Raw genomic sequence first — 6,415 nt, 5'->3', positions numbered from 1 at the left:
AATACTGATTATTGAACTGACACTGTAATTGAGGCTTTAGAAATAGAATATCAGCATACGAATTTATCAAAAGATTTAAACTAAGGGTATACATGACATAAATTAGAATTAATTTGATCAAAAAAAGCATAGCATGAGTCGTGGGAGCTAAACATACTATAAAGCATGACATGAGTACATACGTCATGAGCTGCATGACTTGAGTTCGGATTTTCTGTATTCATAGGACATGATTCGTAACACTGAGTTAACTTGGAATACTCAAATAAAAACTTGAAACGTACGTGATCCCAAGAAAAGTGCATGAATGTAAGTTGTGTTCATGGAACTGAACTATGTAGCATACATAAGTATCGTGCTATCTGAAGGATGAAACTTTGCACAGAAGTAAGAATGGTTCGGGAATCATCTTCCCTTATTATTTCATACACATAATAGCATTTCTACCAGAATTTAAAGGCCTAACTTTCTGAGATATCATAACCGGACAGTTACTGTATACCTGTCAGGCTTTAATAGACTGACTCACTAGGGTGGATACTGGAAAAGTTATTGTTAAGATTTGGTCTGACCTTAAAGTTGACAGCTATGAAAAAGGTTATAAAAGGAAAAAAAATGAAGTTACTGAATTTGAAGAAGCGTGAACATATAAATAAGGGATCTATAACATACCAGTGGCTGCATTAGAAGGACCTTCCTGATGCTGTCAAGACTAAAGTGCATAGATTCTATTTGGGCATTTCCCACTGATAGTACAGGAGTTGCAACCCTGCTGATTTGGGTAATCGGACTGAGCTAAAATATGACCGTTCTTACTTCAAGGGCCTAGTTTAGGACAATCTTTAAAGTTATGACCTGACTCACCATATTTGAAAAACACATATCTACCGTCTTTACATATACCCTTATGATACTTAGCACTCCTTTCGTAAAGCAGATAGTAAAAACCCTATTATCACTACTCTGGGCCTTGGATCCTTTTGCCGCATCTCTAGGGTTATTTTTGAACTTTAGTATGGGTGCACTAGCTGAAGATAGAACTGGGCCTGAAAATTTTTGTCTATGCTGAGAACGGTTGCCTCCCTATGACCCTGGCTGAGAAAAACTATATCTACCAATTATGGCTTTCTTATTTTCCCTCTCCTACTTCTTAAGTTTCTACTCTTCAATCTGTTGAGCATGGACCATAATCCTAGATATGTCTATCTCCTTAATCAACATCGCAGTCCTGCACTCATTAATCACTCTACCTGATACCCATGATACAAACTTACTCTTTCTTGATCTAATGTCTTGTACTACATACGGAGCATACCTGGCTACCTTAGTCAAATTGATGAAGTATTCTTTTACGTTCATGCTACCTTGTCTGAGGTTAATAAACTATAACACTTTGTCTTCTTTCTCCTCTAGGGGGAACAATTTATCTAGGAAAGCCATAGCAAACTCTTCCGATTCTATGGGCTCTACATCTGCTCCCCTATCTATCTTTCACTACTTAAACTATGTATGGGATATATCTTGTAGATGATAGGTGGATAACTTATAAATCTCACTGGAATTCACTCCCATGATATCTGTGTAAGGCCCCGCAAAGTTCCCTCATAGTTTGAACCTTGAAGTGTGTCAAATAAAGTATAATTCAGGCCCTAAGAGATTAAAAAAGGACTTCCAAAGTGATTAGAGTTTTAATTTTGTTGAACTTTCCTAAAAATGACTTCCTATTTTGTGGGAAATTGAGTTATCTTTCTAACGATATCAATTTTGTAAAAATCCAGTGTCGGGGTGAGAAGTTATGGCCATTTTAATAAATATTATTGGAATCGCCCAGGTTTGATGGACGATTTGATGGACCGTCAAGTCTGCGATGGACCATCGATCGTCCCATCGAAACCAAGGTAGTGACCACTTTTTCTGGCCATCGTGCAATGGCGAAAATGATAAACAACTGAATTTTTGATGGACCATCACTTTGACCGTCACTCTGATGCAGTGTGGCCGCAACTTGGCCATCATGCGATGGTTTAATCGATGGACTATTGAAATTGAAATGGTCCATTGATGAGACCATTGCATCAAGGTAGTATGTTCATCCATTAGCCATTATGCGACGGACGATCCGACAGACCATCGGACTTTTGACGGACCATCGATTTGACCGTCGCAGCCCCCGTTTTACAATTTTAAAACCCTTTTAAAAAGGGTATTTTGGTCTTTACCACTCTTTGAAACCCTTATATATATACCAGATAACTAGCTGGCCTCATTGTCTCATCTCTAACACTAATGAGCTAGGGTTTTCTCTTTCAAATCAAATCAAAACAAGAATTTCTCCCCAATAAATCTAAGAACTCTCAAGTTCAAGGGATTCAAGAAAACACTCCTAAGAGTAATAAAAGAAAGTTTAGAGAAAGCTTGTTCATCCAATTTCCTAATCTAAGGTATGTGGGGTTTTGAACAAGGGTAACCCTTTCACCTTTGTGCCCAAAAGGCTTATTTACATCGTGATTTTCCTGAAATCTATGAGTTTTTACATGAATTTGAATTGTTTTTTTTTTTACCCATTGTTATTGAATGCATTATCTTAATATTTTCAATGAATTGAGAGTCATGATTTCTGCACATTTTCTTGTGAAATTATAGTTGGGTAATAACCCCATGATTTTAACCCTTGAGAAGTTAATATTTGTGATGTTTGAGATATTAACGTATATGACTTTATTGAGATTTTGATGTAAATTGCTGAAATTTCCAGATTTCCACCTGAGTTATGAATCTATATGTTATCTATTATGCCTTTGATGAGCTTTAGCTTGAGATTAAAATATGGGTTAATAAGCCCTACTTGAGACTTGGAACTTTATGAACTCTTGTGTTATAAGTACCCATGATTTGAGTATTTTGAGATGATTGAGAAATAATTTGTCCCAATGGTCTTTGAGCTTTGAAATACACTTCGCTACTAAAGATTTCAGATTTGATTATTAGATTCGTGGTGAACCATCATATTATTCTACAAGTGGGCTTTTATGAAATGAGCTCAGATAGTCTAAAAGTAGTAGTATTTAGCACCGAGTGGGTAAGTTACTATAGTTTCTTACCCTAAAACTGCATGCCATCATAGGTTGGGCTTGAGGCCGAATTTATGATGATTATGATTGGGCCCGAGGCTGAGTTAGTTTAGTGATCACTTGACCTAGGTTATACTCCCTAAAAAGGGTATTACGCTCCTCCCCAACACGGGATCTTCTCCTTAGACGTACAAAATATTGGACTCCACATAGCTCGCAAGGTTTATGTCAGTTCTGAGAACCTCCCTTGCCCTTTAAACTTGAGATCAGCTACTTCCTCAGAAACTAAAGTATTTTCCCTCCTATGAGATATTTTTCTTAATTTGAATGAAATGCCCTTACGTATATTTCAAAGTTACATGAGGTTGTATTTCAAGTATTTGAGTTTAAAAGGTATGAAATCTTGAATATTAAGGATGTTTTACCCTCCATGAGACATATGCATGAGTTGATGGTACTATCGAAAGCCTTTTGTCTTGAGTATTAATGATAAGAGAATATTTCTGGTTTTAAGTTTAAAGAATGATGACTCACGAGATTTGTGTAATGTGTCTCATCTTACATAATTAATGAGCTTTGCATTTTATACTTGTTCAAGCCATGTGAGTCATCTCATATTGCATACATAATTTGATTGAGGAAGATTGATACTATTTTAGATACATGCATTTACCCCTGCATACTCAGCACATTCCAAGTATAGATCCACATATATGTCTATGTGCTATATTGTCTTATAATATAGGTTCAGATGCTCTTTCCCAGCCGCATCAATGAACGTCAAGTGTCTATACCTACATTTCTATTGTGGTGAGTCGTCATGGTTCGAGGACCTATATTCAGACTTTTTTGTATTTGAGAGACTCTATTTTATCTCCGATTCATTTTGAGTCAGTTGGGGCCCTATCCTAATGGCTCTTTAGATTATAAATTATAGAGGCTTTGTTAGACTATTTGTTAGACCGTAGTATTGTTGGGATTTCTTTATTGTGGTCGGTTGGACCGAGTACCTCCCTTTTTTCCTGATTACTTTTTTATGTTACATGGATATGCTAGTATTGAGTCTGTTTTCCCTTTGAATTGAGTGTTGTCAGTAGGAACCAGCCCTAAGGGTTAGCTTGGGGATACTTGTAGCCTCAGGCACCTTGTTACGTCTCTGGAGGTGATTTTGGGTCGTTACAAAATGGTATCAGAGCCTATGGTTTCTAAGGAGTTCTAGGGAGTCTAACAAGCTACGTTGAGTAAAGTCTTGATCATCAGTGTGTAGCAAGCCACATCTCAGAGCAAGAGACTATAAGATGTTTTAGGAACAAATGGTTCTTCTTTCATGTTCCATCATGCCTACAGTTGTCCCTCTTATCTAATAATCTATGCTTCTCCATTTTTCGAAAATGCCTCTCCGAAGGGTGAATGTCCGCGGGACAAATAATGGGAAGCCTCCACCTGTTGATCCTCTGAATGAGATGGTGTCCCATGCCAAGTTTGGGGCAGCCTTTTGGGCGTTAGGCCTAGCGATCACCACTAATGTTCGGGGCAATAACTGGGCCCCAATTTCTAATTAACAGGGTGGTATGTATCCACGGCTAGGATTTGTTACTTTCTACGGATGAAACCACCTGAGTTCTATAGGTTGGAAACTGATGAGGACCTATAGTTATACTTGGAAGAGGTAAGGAAAATCACTAATTTTATGCATATTTCAGAGGAAAAAAGTGTTGAGTTAGCGTCCTATAGACTGAAGGACATTACTTATGATTGGGTTGTGTCATGAAGGAAGGGTAGTGATGATAATTTCACTTCTTTGACTTGGAAAGTGTTAAAAAATGTATTATTAGACTTATTCTTTCCGCTTGAGATGAGGGAGGCAAAGATTGAGGAGTTCATGAACCGGAGACTAGGCTCCATAACTGTTAAAAGGTACTGCTAGGTTGAATAGGGATATGGATCTTGCTAGGTTGATGATACATGCCTAACAGACAGAGGTAGATAATCTTAGAGAGAGATAAAGAATGATGGGTAACAAGAGGGTTATATTTGAGCAGCATGAGTTTAGCCGATCTAGGTTCCAGGGAGGGAACCGCCCTCAGTTTCAGAGATATCCATCTATTCCAGTGCCTTCATCAGCTAGTGCTCCTACGCCTAGGGCCAGGCCTGATCAAGAGAGTAGTCCTTTAATGTTTGGGTTACAAAACAGTGTTGGAAACAGACCCCGTTATCCTCCTTGTGCTAAATGTGGTTGAAATCATCTCGGGGAGTGTTTTGGTCTCGCGAAAGGTTGTTTTGGTTATTGTAAATAGGGCCACAAACTTAGAGATTGTCCCTATGCTAGACAGGAAAATAGATATGCTCAACCTCTACCATAGGATACTAGTGCACCAGCTCATGTGCCTCGTCGCTCTTCTACTGAGGGTGCATTTTCTAGCACTACTGGCATTTAGCGCCAAAATAGATTATATGCTTTGCCATCCTATCTGGAGAAAGAGGACTCCCCTGATGTTGTTACTGGTATTCTTTGTTTCTTTTGTATTGATGTTTATGTTTTATTGGACCCCGGGTCAAATATCTCTTATGTGACCCCACTTGTGGCTGTGAATTTTAATAGGAGTTTCACAAAGATTCCCGAGCCTTTCCTAGTTTCTACACTTGTTGGAGACTCAGTTGTTTCTAAACAAGTGTTTAGAGATTGACCTATCACTGTGCTTTATAGAGTCATACTTGCAAATTTGATAGAGTTAGACATGGTAGATTTGGCTTCATTCTTGCTATGCATCCATAGATTGTCATACCAGCATGGTTAAGTTTCAGTTTCCTGATGAACCAGTGTTTATGTGGTCCAGAAGCTCGGTATCTCCCAAAAGTCATTTCATATCCTCTATCAAAGCCAAAAAGCAAATATCTAAATGTTGCATCTATCACTTAGTTAGAGTCAAAGACACTCACCCCGAGATTCTAAATATTTCATCAGTCGATATTGTAAATAAATTCCCAGATGTATTTCTATAAGATCTCCTAAGAGTACCCCCCAATAGGGAGATAGAGTTCAAAATCAACCTTTTTTCTAACACTCGGCTTATTTTTACTCCGCCATACTATATGGCACTGATGTGTGAGTAATTGCGAGCAGATTTAAGTCCTTTAACCTAGAATAATTGTGAGGCCTTAAGCAACTTTGTCATTTTTTTGTTGTTTTTATGTTAATTTTACAGATTAAGCTAATGGGATAGAGAACCAACAAGAATGGAGGCAAAGAAGTTGAAATTTGGAGAAATATAAAGAAAGGTGTGGCAGACGACAGCTGTGATAGGTCGCCAAATGTGTGATAAGACGTTAGGGATACCGTGAAC

The sequence above is a fragment of the Capsicum annuum genome, chromosome 3, assembly GCF_002878395.1.
Source record: "Capsicum annuum cultivar UCD-10X-F1 chromosome 3, UCD10Xv1.1, whole genome shotgun sequence".
Taxonomy (NCBI): domain Eukaryota; kingdom Viridiplantae; phylum Streptophyta; class Magnoliopsida; order Solanales; family Solanaceae; genus Capsicum; species Capsicum annuum.
This window is presented reverse-complemented; position numbering follows the sequence as displayed.